General features: G+C 37.8%; 2 long non-coding RNA genes across 3 annotated transcripts; one reads left to right on the top strand and one right to left on the bottom strand.

Moving 5' to 3' along the window:
• Positions 1–930: 930 nt before the first annotated feature.
• LOC141363887 (uncharacterized) lies at positions 931–4,248 on the bottom strand. Its single transcript, XR_012369487.1, has 4 exons — positions 2,900–4,248; positions 2,476–2,588; positions 2,283–2,362; positions 931–1,221 (listed from the first exon to the last, which is right to left on the bottom strand). It is a non-coding gene; the product is annotated as an uncharacterized lncRNA (long non-coding RNA).
• Positions 4,249–8,743: 4,495 nt separating this feature from the next.
• Positions 8,744–10,613, top strand: LOC141363886 (uncharacterized). Of its 2 annotated transcripts, XR_012369486.1 has the most exons (4): positions 8,815–8,852; positions 9,035–9,176; positions 9,338–9,467; positions 9,603–10,613. It is a non-coding gene; the product is annotated as an uncharacterized lncRNA (long non-coding RNA). The 2 variants fall into 2 exon arrangements; XR_012369485.1 differs by having other exon boundaries at positions 8,744–9,176; positions 9,603–10,607.
• Positions 10,614–12,585: the final 1,972 nt, after the last annotated feature.

Here is a 12,585-nt window from a genome sequence, read left to right as displayed (position 1 = left end):
CCTGAAATCTGTTTATAGGACTATTGCAGGCTTACAAAATGCAGTAAAAATAACAGTTTAAACTATCCCTGACTGACTCTTACTTTAGTATGTGTGGCTGGAAGTTTGAAAGCATACTAGATGTGATTTACAATCCCTAACCGTGTATTAGGAATTTTGCCCGACACTATCTTGAACTTTTTTATCTTAGCGATGGCCCTCTCTACATGCACCCTGTGCTTTGCAATGCGCTTTGTCACCAGCACATCCCCAGCAGGCATTTGCCTCTTAGACCTTGAAAACGGTGGCAGGTTTAACTGCAGTCCAAGTGCCTGCATCTCTTCCTTGATTAAAAAGCCATTATCAGCCACAATGCCATCCCCTTTCTGCAAATAGCCACTGTCTATAAGTTTCTCTAGTAGCGGAAGGATGCCACACTGTCTGACTAGCTCCTTGTCGGACATTGCTCCTGTAAACAGGGCAGAGGAAAAAATCACAGCACCACAGGGGTCACAGGCAACTAGTGATTTTAGTGTGTTTGTACTTTTGTAGTTTGAATAGCTCTGGCTTTGCAACACCAGTCATGTTGGCCTTTCCATTTTTAGCTCAGTGCAGTCTAATATTGCATATGTGTTCGGGTAGTCTACTTTGTACGTTTCTGGCATGTTTTGTGTTATGACGTCTCTGTGAGGCCAAATTGGTAATTCACCTAATACATCAAACATATAATAAATCCAAGAATTAAAAATATTATATTACTTGCTGCTTGCATGTTTATATTAAATCTGAAGGCAAGGCTTTTTAAGTCTTTGTTGTTGCGGAGTTTCATTAAAACAAACAGCAACTGGGTACGGAGGGCCCAGCAACTGGGTACGGAGGGCCATCTCTGCTATTTACCAATCATTGTGCTTGTAGTTTAGGGGTACATTTATTTGAGGGGTGTGTGAATGTCAAATATTGTGCACCGTTGATTGAATCGTTCATATGTAAACCCTTTACTGTATTTCAACATCTTGTGGATTTCACTGCTTTGAAGAAGTTCAGGGGTTAGAGTTTTCTTTTTAAATGTGCCAATTTGTGCTTTAAGGCTTTTTAATTCAGTTTCTTGTAAAGACAATTGCAATTTAATGTTGTTGTTTTCTGCTTCCAATTCCTTCTCCTTTTCAGTGCTCTGACAGGACTGTTCCTCCTCAGGCTCCTTTTCCAGCTGGCATCCAGGAAGTGGGGGGTGCTCTGGACTATCTGTAAAGAAATAAATATGTTTGCACACTAATGATTATAATTAATTGTTCTCACCTTTTACAGCTGCCAATGGTTCATCAAATTTGAGAGCCTTGTGTTGACCCTGGAGCAGTTACAATTAGACAACCAGATGACCTGCCCAACTTTCCCCTGCCATCCCAACCTACCAGCTTCTGCACAGTGCTGAATGAACGTGCCATGCATCGTTACACAGAACTGAACATTTCTTTGCCTGATTCTATAGCTCTGGAACAGGACACCAGAGAACAGAGCACAAACAACTTATGGTTTAACGCAAGGTCTGGCCGAATCACATCAACTTCTTTTCACAGAATCTGCTCTAGGAAAGCTGACCATGAAAAACTAGCTAAAAGTTTAAAAAGCACAGGATCAGTTCAAACTAAGGCCATGAAAAGAGGGATAGAACAAGAGCCTATGGCAGCGATACATTACACCAAGGTCACAGGTCATCTAGTGTATCCATGTGGTTTTGTTGTAAATCCCAATGCCCCACACCTTGGTACGTCACCTGACCGTAAGGCGATAGAGAGAGGGAGTGAAAGCTCAAACTACGGGCTTTTAGAAATTAAGTGTCCTTCCAAGAATAGCTTCACAGAGTGTCCCTACCTTTGCAAGAAGGCTGATGGCTGCTATAAATTAAAAGAGTGCCATGCCTATCATTATCAAATAATGGGGCAGCTTGGTCTCACAGGTATGTCCTGGTGTGATTTCTTTGTTAAATGTGAAAAAGACTACCACCTAGAGAGAATACACTTTGATGTTGCAAAATGGGAACAAATTAAGTGCAAGCTTGATGTATTCTTCTTTAACTACTATATTATGTGATTCTTATTTGTTCTATTGTTTGGTTAACATTAGAACAGCAAGTTACTTCAACATTCTAATATATTCTATATTACAGCTTATATATGGATTACATTTTACTGTTCATTTTTTAAGAGTTACACCACTGAGTTGCTTTTGGCAAAAGTTAAGCTGAAAATGGAAAACAATAAATACATTTACGCCAGTAGTACTGTGAAAAAATGCATTTCACTCACCACTTTCAACAGCATGTTGTTCTCCTGCATCAGTAGTAGAGGTGGGACCATCGGAGGCATTCTGCACACAGACTCTGCGTCTGCACACACATTTTGTACAAGAGCATCATTACTCTTTAACTTATTTACAGTAATATATAAATGTAACATGTTGATAAGCACTATTACCATTAGTATTTATAAATTGGCCTACCGTTTTTTGGGGGACTTTCGACAGCCTCCAAGCTCAACCCTAGCTGGGTTAGGCCTTTGAACGGCATTTACGGGATTGGGAAACTCACGGGTAGGTTTTCCATTCATAAAATGCTACATGAAAGTTAAAAACAAAATTATTTAAAGTTGCTTGTTAGGGCGCTATGTTCGACTTTGTTGTAAACTGACGAAAAAGAAGTTGGGGAGCTCAAAGTCCCAACACAACAGCAGCTAATGTAGCTAATGTTAGCGGTAGCTAACATGTTAACTAATGTTGGCTAAAGAAGTCATTAAACTTAGCTTAGAGAGTATGTTAACATTCTGGCAATTATATTCATTATAATCAGAACTTTGGTCCAATTTGTGTTCTTGCCTGTAGTTCGTAGATCTAGACAACACTGTAACTAGTTAGCTGTGAGCCTTACCTTTGAGCAGACGTATTTATGCTTCGTAATATTCGACACATTTAACTGGGAGTGGGGCCGTCCACTGTTTTATCCATTGTAGACACCGCTAGGGCTGGGCCGGTTTGTATTTTTTTTTTACCGCGGTCGGAAAATCAACGAATTCCCGCGTTTTTGCGGTTTATTGGCAAGACAACGAGTTAAATAACATGCATGATTTATTTATCTTCAATACAAAACACGTGCAAATTACTTAAGGAACATGTAAACTAAATATTATTTTCTTCCACATTTCTTCAATTTCAACATTCAACAACTTGAACAATTAATATTATGAGTTAAAAAAATGTTAACGCATTGTGCGTGTCCACACGTGCCTACAGACATTTTGCCACTTTTCTATCCTTAATTTGTGAATGGCTTGTAAATGACGCAAATTATTGCTGCCCTGACGGTCTGGTAAATTAAAATAACCATTTGTATGAGAGATCACTTGTACTGCATATGTCTCTGTGCTTGAGTATAGCTGGGAAGCCGCACGGAGACGCGTGTGTGTGTGTGTGTGCAAGATGATGCAGTCCGTCTGTCTCGCGCGCACCCGGGCAGTCCGCGTCTGTCTCGCGCGCACCTGGGCAGTCCGCCTCTGTCTCGCGTGCTCGAACAGACCGCTTCTTTCCTCGACCCTTTACCATAAACATCTGTCTTTTTCCACAAACAGAGAAAGAAGACGCAAAACTTTTTGAAATGTGTCCTGCTTTAGAAATGGCCACTGTTGTAGGCTAGATGAAAAAGAGACAATCTAACCTCTTTGGATATTAATCCAAACTGATCGCGTGCTCTTTATGTTGCGTGAAAATTTGATAATGTATGAAACCTGATTCTGTTGTTGATCTGTTGAGGCTGTTTGCACGTTCAAATTAGATAAAATGTTTGTATTACTTTTAACGAGTGACAGACAACGTCACCTGTATTTCTACTCAATGAAAATTTAATATTAAAATCATATAATTTAATATTCAGTTAACAAGTTGTGGTTGTTAACAAGCTGCGTGTATAACATCCCCACATACTGTATACACAAGTGCAGGCCAATGTTTCAAGTTTTTTTTTTTGCGGTTATGACGGTGAGGAGCTTAGACCCGCGGCATGGGTCACGTGACCGCGGTATGTTGGTAATCCGGTTACCGCCCCAGGCCTAGACACCGCTCACGTTGTGTTTTCGGCTTTGGGAATGGAAAGAACACAACTCCTCCAGACAATCTCTCGGGGTATCTTGTATCCGATTTACAAACGCCGTGAGCGCACCGCTTCACCATCTTGCTTTGAGTCAATGTTTGTCGGACCTGCTCACATAGTAACGGTTGCTGTGATGTGTGATTGTACAATGGCAGTTTTGGGGGAGGGGCCGGCGAAAGGTCAATTGTTTTAATTGTTTTGTACTACTGCTGTTTCCCAGTCATGTTCCTAAGACTTCTACATCTTAAAAACAATGTGTTCCTCAACAGAACTCGTTGTGCATGTTCCAGTACTTCTAGAAGTTACTGATGCAGTTTTACCAGGTCTGTTGCACAGCACATTGTTTCAGGACCATTGACAAAATGAACAGGCCAGGATGTTAAGGTAATAATTTAAAAAGGACATTCATCTGCATTTTTTTTATTAATTATTCATTTTTGTCAAAACTTGGGCTATTATTACTTTATTTGCTATGTCACCCTTACAACTTGAACACTCTACAAACCACCAAGCAAGACTCTATCACACATCTCGGCTTTTAAACTTTGCAATTTATTTTTAAAGGGGCTCCCTCAACAACATTACGGCATTGACTGTGGAATCAAACATCAAGGTCAAAATAATGGCAGCACAATGTCAGTTGTTTACCATCCACTCAGTTACACCTAAAGTTTTCGTAATGGGAGTCATATTAGCAATAGAAGATTCTCCCTTTTTTTCTCTTATTTAGCTTGCTTAACTCATATGCACAGAAAAATGAATTGTACAAACTTTGCTATATTTGCCTGGTATGTTGTCATGGAGACTTAATTTAATTTCACAGTTGTAAGTATAAATTCAAAGCTCATAGGTATGGTTAGATTGTGCAGTTTTTAACTGGAGAGAGATGAGGAGTCGCAAGCCCGGAGCTCCGTTAAGCTTATCAGCTAAATCCTATTTTTTCACTATCTTGTTCCTATCTATATAATATAACTTATTCGTTTATCTTAGGAATACTTTACCTTGACGATTACTGAATTGTATTACTAAGCGATATGATTTTATCACTAGTATCACCCAGTGTTAGCATATAGCCCGCTAGCATCACCAGTCGGTGAGCATTTCTTACCGTCTGTTTACTTAAACCTCCCTTCGTTGGCGATCTAATGGCGGATTCATCCAATGTATGCTTTTCTGATCTGTCCACACCAGATCGGGAAGCTGTGAAGGAGCTGATGCCCGGCCTTCGCAGAGTCAGCGTGCCTAACATCACCCTGACCACAGACGCTCGTAGGCGGCCGAGGCGTGCTGCGAGCGAGCACCCGTCTCGATCAGGCCCGGATTAAGAATTCGGAGGCCCCTGGGCACAATTTCTTGTAGCCCCACGCACACAATCAAACTATATATATATATATATATATATATATATATATATATATATATATATATATATATATATATATATATATATATATATATATATATATATATATATGGTTCTTTTTATTAGAAACACCTCTACTTTTACAGGATTTACACTGACACATTACAGCTGGTGATCACTACCTGTAGGACAGGGCTAGTCAACTGGCGGCCCGCGGGCCAAATGCGGCCCGCCAATCATCTTTATCCGGCCCGCTGGTCACCTTGGCCGTTTTTCAATCGGAAGGCTGCAGCCTCCGGAGGTCGCATATGCAGGCTTCATTCGTCATCAAGTTTAAGTTAACTGAGCATTACATTCACAAATCATAAGCATATTACAACAATTTACGTTTAAGTAAGAATAATAGTCAACTTTATAATTGTTAAATTCTGAAATTAGACTTAATGACGTATGCAAAATGTGACCTCCGGAGGCTGCAGCCTTATTGAGAAACGACCATAGTCTGATTTAAATTCAGCGTGGTTACTTTTACCTTACCACTGTACAAGACAACACAGAAAGGGGCTGTGTGTGGTGCCAACCATCTGCGGGTGCGTAATTATCTTATCCAATTTGAGCTTTGGATGCATTCAAGAAAATAACGTTATGCGACTACATGCATGTGACGCGGCGACCGGAAGTGATGTATTTCAGTGTGTTCCAATCAAAACTGTGTGCAAAGTTAAAATTATTAATTATTTTTTGTTTTACTTTATCAGTAACACTTGAATACTCTAATTACTGGTAAGTAAATTATTAATACATATATTCGTAGATTAAAGGTTCTCTCCCATGACAGATTTACGATTAAACTACATTTTCGTCACGACTGCCACTAGGGGGCGAACTTCCGACATTTATATCTGTATGTAATGTACAATGGAAAGGCTGTTTAGCTCATGTATCTATAAAATATTAAAAAAGAAAACATGTAGTGCAATTTTACTCATTAGGAGAAGACTGGCTATATGTTGTGAATACTTGACATGTAACAATTAATGAAAGTAAACAGTTATAAACAAAATATGTTTAGGAGTGTTGATCTTTTACACTTTTACTATTAACATTTGGCTCTTACATGTTAAACTGCAATTGTTTTTAAATATTAATAAAGAAAATATGAGTTTTCAGCAATTAAAAGGCTTTTAATTTAATTTTTTTTGAAAATGCATGTTTTTAATATGTTTTTTTTCAAATATAGTACAACAAAAGTAACAAAAATGACAACAACACACACACATATATGGTAAAAGTAAAAAATATATCAAAAGTAAAAATAGGGGTAAAAGTTTGGCCCGCGTCATATTAACAATTTTAAAATCTGGCCCCCGAAGAAAAGTAGTTGAAGACCCCTGCTGTAGGACAATATCAATACATGTAGATATTTTTGTTGCAAGCAGGGACCTGCACAAAGACCTGCACAGGGGGCAGATGCTCAAGTGAAAAAAGGGCACAGTAGTAAATATGGGGGACATACTGTCAAAATGATTGATGGTGACCTGTGACCTCAGGGGAGGGGCTAACCTTTGACCTTAGGGGAGGGGCTAACCTTTTGACCTGCGAGGGAGGGGTTAACCTTTGACCTCTGAGGGAGGGACTAACCTTTTGACCGGACCACCCACGTCATGAACTTTTGACCGGACCGCCCACGAAGCATTGAACTTTTTACCGGACCGCCCACGAAGCGTTGAACTTTTAACCGGAACAGTCACATAGCGTTGACATGTTTATGACCGGGGTTATCTCCGGGGCACGTTAAATCATGTACTCCTACCCTATTAATCCAAGCTGGAACATTACAAAGCTTCCGGCCTCTGACAGGGTTAATCGACGCGTTGATCTTTTAACCGGAACGGTCACATAGCGTTGACATGTTTATGACCGGGGTTATCTCCGGGGCACGTTAAATCATGTACTCCTACCCTATTAATCCAAGCTGGAACATTACAAAGCTTCCGGCCTCTGGCAGGGTTAATCGACACGTTGAACTTTTAACCGGAACGGTCACATAGCATTGACATGTTTATGACCAGGGTTATCTCCGGGGCCCCTTAAATCATGTCCTCCTATGCTGAAACAATAAAAACAGTGTTTACACAAGTGGCCATTGTTAAAACCACATTCCGTGCTCCCATCATAAATTATATAAGTTGGGGCCCCAATATATATAATAAAAGCCGGGAAAATCAGAGTTACGAAAATCACAAACATGGATAGCCCAATGCGGCTCGCGATATATATTGTGAAATCCTCTCATTGAATAGTTTCATTAAACACAAATTTTTAGATGAAATGATCAAAGAAATTAAGTTTATTTTCTTTTTAACATCATCCTGGCTTCTTAAGCTATATTTATGGTGAAAATAAACTGTAATTAAATAAAGTAAGACTAGAAAATATGTTTAAATTTAACTTCCTCTAAAAATCTTAGCACTATGTATGGTTAAAAAACATTTTCAAAAGTATCAACAGAATAAAAAAGTTTTTTCACGGCGGTAGATGAAATACAATCTAGAAGAATAATGAACAATGAATTCTGTCAAGATAAACATTTTTGGTGTATTTTCTCCAGAGAGTAAAAAACAATGCGTCATTTTAAATGTCCAATTCTGCATTTTTGTGAAGATGACCTGATTCTCAAAACAGAAATTATGTTTTTCAAATAAATTGTTCAATACACTCTGTGATAATACTGATACATACCCAGAGTGTGGTCCTTTCCTTCAAGCTGCAGTCCTGAGAGAGAGATGTCCGCTGGTTGGCCGGGGTTATTTGAACAAAGATGAAATGTTTTTGTTTTAACTCGCAAATCATTAGCGTCCTAATACGATTATCTCAAGACCCTCCATCCTAAAGTCATTAGTGGAGGTCTCCATAGGTCAGGAGAGACATTCCTTCGCTTCCGTTATGCCTTAGTCAGTCGCTCCATGGAGCGTTGCTTTCATCATACTAATAAGTACAGCATAAGTAAAGACAAAAAGACACATATTACAAAACATTGCCTGTCTAAAAACTGAGACTTTTAACTTTAGGTTATTAGTATATTAGGTTTAGTATAGTTTTCAGACTTCCAGAAAGAACTTATCAACTCTAGTATTTATTAATGTACCTGAAATACAAGTACCTAAAACATTTTAAAACATGCTCACATTCCTTAGCCGAAACACTGAGACTTTTAGTGCTTTTGTATTTAATTTAATATTTAATAATATTAAGACAAACAAATTAGATACATTCAATAGACTCTATGCACGCCTGACTGCCTACGTATTTCCGCCAAAATCTCAGTTTTACGTTGGCTTCCGGTCTAGCATTATCCGATAGCAAGACGTGGTGGTAGTGTGGTCTTTTTGTCATTTTCAACTAACTAGCGATTGCGATTTATAATATTATACATATTATCAACCTTAGTTACAAAATAGTTTTAGTTTGTTATATTTATACAACATTTTAGTTATGAGTTCAACACGCTTTAAGGTGCGAACATGATTACTGTTCATGTCCCGTTCCGGCGGCAGTCGATCTTTCTTTAGATCAAACTGAAGAACTCCGAAAGGAGGTGGAGCGCTTGAAGAAGTAGGTGGAAGAGCTGTCTGTCCGTCACAGTTTTTGCTTGGGGCGTTTTGCTGCAGCTGACGATGACATACGGTTCTTTACTAGGTAAGATAGGAAATTACCAGATGCTTTAATATCATTATTATAAGATGACATATTAAGACATGGTGTGATTTTTACATTTCGTTATGAAAGTTAGCTAAAACTGTTGGGCTTACATTACCTTAGATGTATATTATCTCAAACATGCCCAACGTTTTATGTAGGTTTGTGACCTACAGTCATGTCATGGCGTTCTGGAGACTCATTGAGCCTGCAACCAACAGAATGGTTCGTGTGACAAGGGCAAAAGCAGCTACAAGAAGTGGTGAAGTTGGAGCAACAGGCAATGCATCTGTAAATATATAATTTTTTATTTCTTCCTATAATTTATTTACATTATAAATATATATTATGTGTGGGGACGGGTAAGGAACACAAATGTAGTACTTTTTATGAATGTAAACTGTTTTTTGCATTTTATTTTAACAGGGTCACTCCCTAATGTCGGCTGATGAGGTAAGGAAGACGCAGTCCATTGCTCGTCTGAGGGTCCACGTTGAGGGTATCATCCGCAGGGTGAAGCAACACAAACTGTTTGATGCTGTCATCCCTCTTTCAATCACACGAAGCATAAACCAGCTATACACTGTTGCTTGCCTTCTTGTCAACTACCAGAATGGGCCCTTGGTAAAAGCATGGGCAACGGATTAAAGACTTTGTATGAGATGGATACATTTTGATTGGCAGAGAATCCTATGTAAATTAAATGTATTTGCTATGTATGTTTTTGTATTCGAGTAACAGAAGCATTTCTTTCACAATGCTAATGTAAAAACTGTAATGCAGCAATGTAAATAAGTAATTTTGATGCAGTTTTAATGTACACCACTAATGTAAACATGTAAATAACTTTCATACAGTTTCTGTAAACAACATGTACATAACTGATACAGTGTTTCTGTAAACATGAAAATATAAACAACTTTCAAAAAGCTTGTAAAGTGCACCACTAATGTATGTAAATAACTTTGATACAGCTGTGCGCCACTAATGTAAACATGTAAATAACTTTGATACAGCTTGTAAAGGTATAGTTCACCCAAAAATGAAAATTCTGTCATCATTTATGGAAAATCTTAAGAACATCTAAGTGTATTCAACTGTGTATTCTGCTTTGAGAGACCATGAATATGAACTGAAATGTATGTAGTTACCAATTGTAGTAAACTTAAACACATTTTTGTCTAAAAGTAGGGTTTGAGTTTACTTTAGGTTTTGAGAGATAGTATCTTAAAGGTGTGTTTTAATTTATATTGTTGATGTCTAAAAAATTGCACAGTTGAGTACACTTACACGTTCTCAAGTTTATCATAGGAGGTACTAAAGAAGAAATTTTAGTACATTTCATAAAAAAAAAATGGACAATGACAGAAATGACAAAATGTCAATTAAAAGACCCCAAATTATCGAGCATTTGCATAAACAATGACTTATTTAGCTTTTAAAGTGCTAAACATTTACTTAAGATACTTGCATACATGTACTAAAGAAATTGTTATAAATTTAATAAGACAATAAACTTAAAATATGAACAACATGTCATCATTCATGTCTATGTTTGTCTGCCTACTCTCTATGTGGCTTCTCTGTCTTCTTCAGATCTGAAACAAGTCGCCTTCACACTTATCTCTCCTGTTACCTGATCCTTATTAGAAACTGAAAAATGCACAAAGTGACAGTTACAGTGTATTAACATGATAACACCACTTGCAAAAATATAAAAACAGACAATCTGAAAAGGTAAAATAGGTAGAAAACAAAACTCTGACTCTAAGGAACGTTTACAAACGTTACCTAGCTAGTTTGTATGCTTGTGAATACTTACCCTCAAAGTTGTCGATGTAACTCGAAATGTACCATTTAAATCATTTCTCCTTTTTACTAGAAGGAGTGACAGATGCCAACCTCACAACTCGATTGACGTCGTTCACCGTAATCCGGGGAAGCTCTTGCAAGCAGCGAGTGTAAAATGACATGCTGACAGCGCTTATTAAAACAGTATGCAATAAGCGCTGCGCCGGAAGCTACAGTACAACTGAGACAAAACGCGGAAGTGACAGTGCATAGAGTCTATGAACACACACAATCTTACTTCATTACATGCTTTGATGCCCTAATGTTACCGTCTCTGCTGTTCTCCGTTAGTAATGTCTATAAGACAAAAGTTAAAAATCAAACTCCTTACACATTTGTTGGCTATGTAAACTGTTAAGTTTTTTTAATAAAGTGTATTAAACTCACACTACTCTTTACCCAGAATAGCATCTACTTCTTCGGTGCTGACAAAGCGATGTGCATGATTTCTTCAATGTATAAAAACACAAGTAAACTTTTTATTTTAAAATGGTCAAATAAAAAAGTAAGACAATCACTAAAGACATAGGCTAACTGATGAGTCTTACAACTTAAATACCCTCACAGAAGCATCTAGGTATATTCTTAAAGCGAAGTTGGTTTTGTTACACCATAATATAAGATGTATAAATCAGTATATACTATAAAGATACACTTTGCTATCATTACCAACTAATGTTGATTTATTGTGTTGTACGCAAAACATCTGACCTTATTTATTTATTTTAAAAGATTCCAACATCTAGTTGATTTTGAAAGATTCCAATATCTAGTTGATTTTAACCCTTACCTATACATGATGCTTGGTTCACTGTAAACCGGCATGCTAGCCGTTATGTTTAGCTTTAAATGACAACAGAGAATATAATAGTACTTACAGCATAAAAACAAAAAATGACATCACAGAAAACAGTAACAAACAAACTGGTAATCGTGTGTTGTATAACAACGAGTGAAATCTAAGTGTTAGTTCAGATAAAAAATACCTCACTTTATTATATACAGCTCCACAAGACAAATCAAAGATCTCACGTAGTCCATCATGTTACACCGGCAGTTTGATTATTGTGACTTCCGTATCCTTTAGTGCACTAGAGGCATTATAGGAAATGTAGTCATTTTCAAGTCGAATCGAATGCTGTATATGTTAAAGGTGCATTGTGTTACTTTTAAAAGGGACCTTGACAATAATATAAATAAGTATGTTATCAGTGGTGTATAAGGACCTTACATAATGAACTGAATTGATTTTATTACCTATTTTCATCTCCATACACCGCGGGTCCCCTTATATGGAAGTCGCCATCATATCTCTACAGTAGCCCTAAACGTACAAACTGCTCTACAGAGCACGTTTCTTCCCTACGTTGTCTGAGACGATGACATGTTTGTCCTGCGACAGCTACCATATGAGTTTTAAAATTGAAAAGTGAGTTGTCTGTGGCAATCTCACCACTAGATACTGCTAAATTCTACACACACCACCTTTAACTGGTTACTGTTTCCAAGATCCATTACGATCTAAGCCATTGCACTGGGAGAGAGACTACATAGTGAG

The sequence above is a fragment of the Misgurnus anguillicaudatus genome, chromosome 5 (assembly GCF_027580225.2).
Source record: "Misgurnus anguillicaudatus chromosome 5, ASM2758022v2, whole genome shotgun sequence".
Lineage (NCBI taxonomy): Eukaryota > Metazoa > Chordata > Actinopteri > Cypriniformes > Cobitidae > Misgurnus > Misgurnus anguillicaudatus.
Note: the sequence above shows the minus strand (reverse complement) of the source record. Positions and strands in the feature narration are given on the sequence as shown.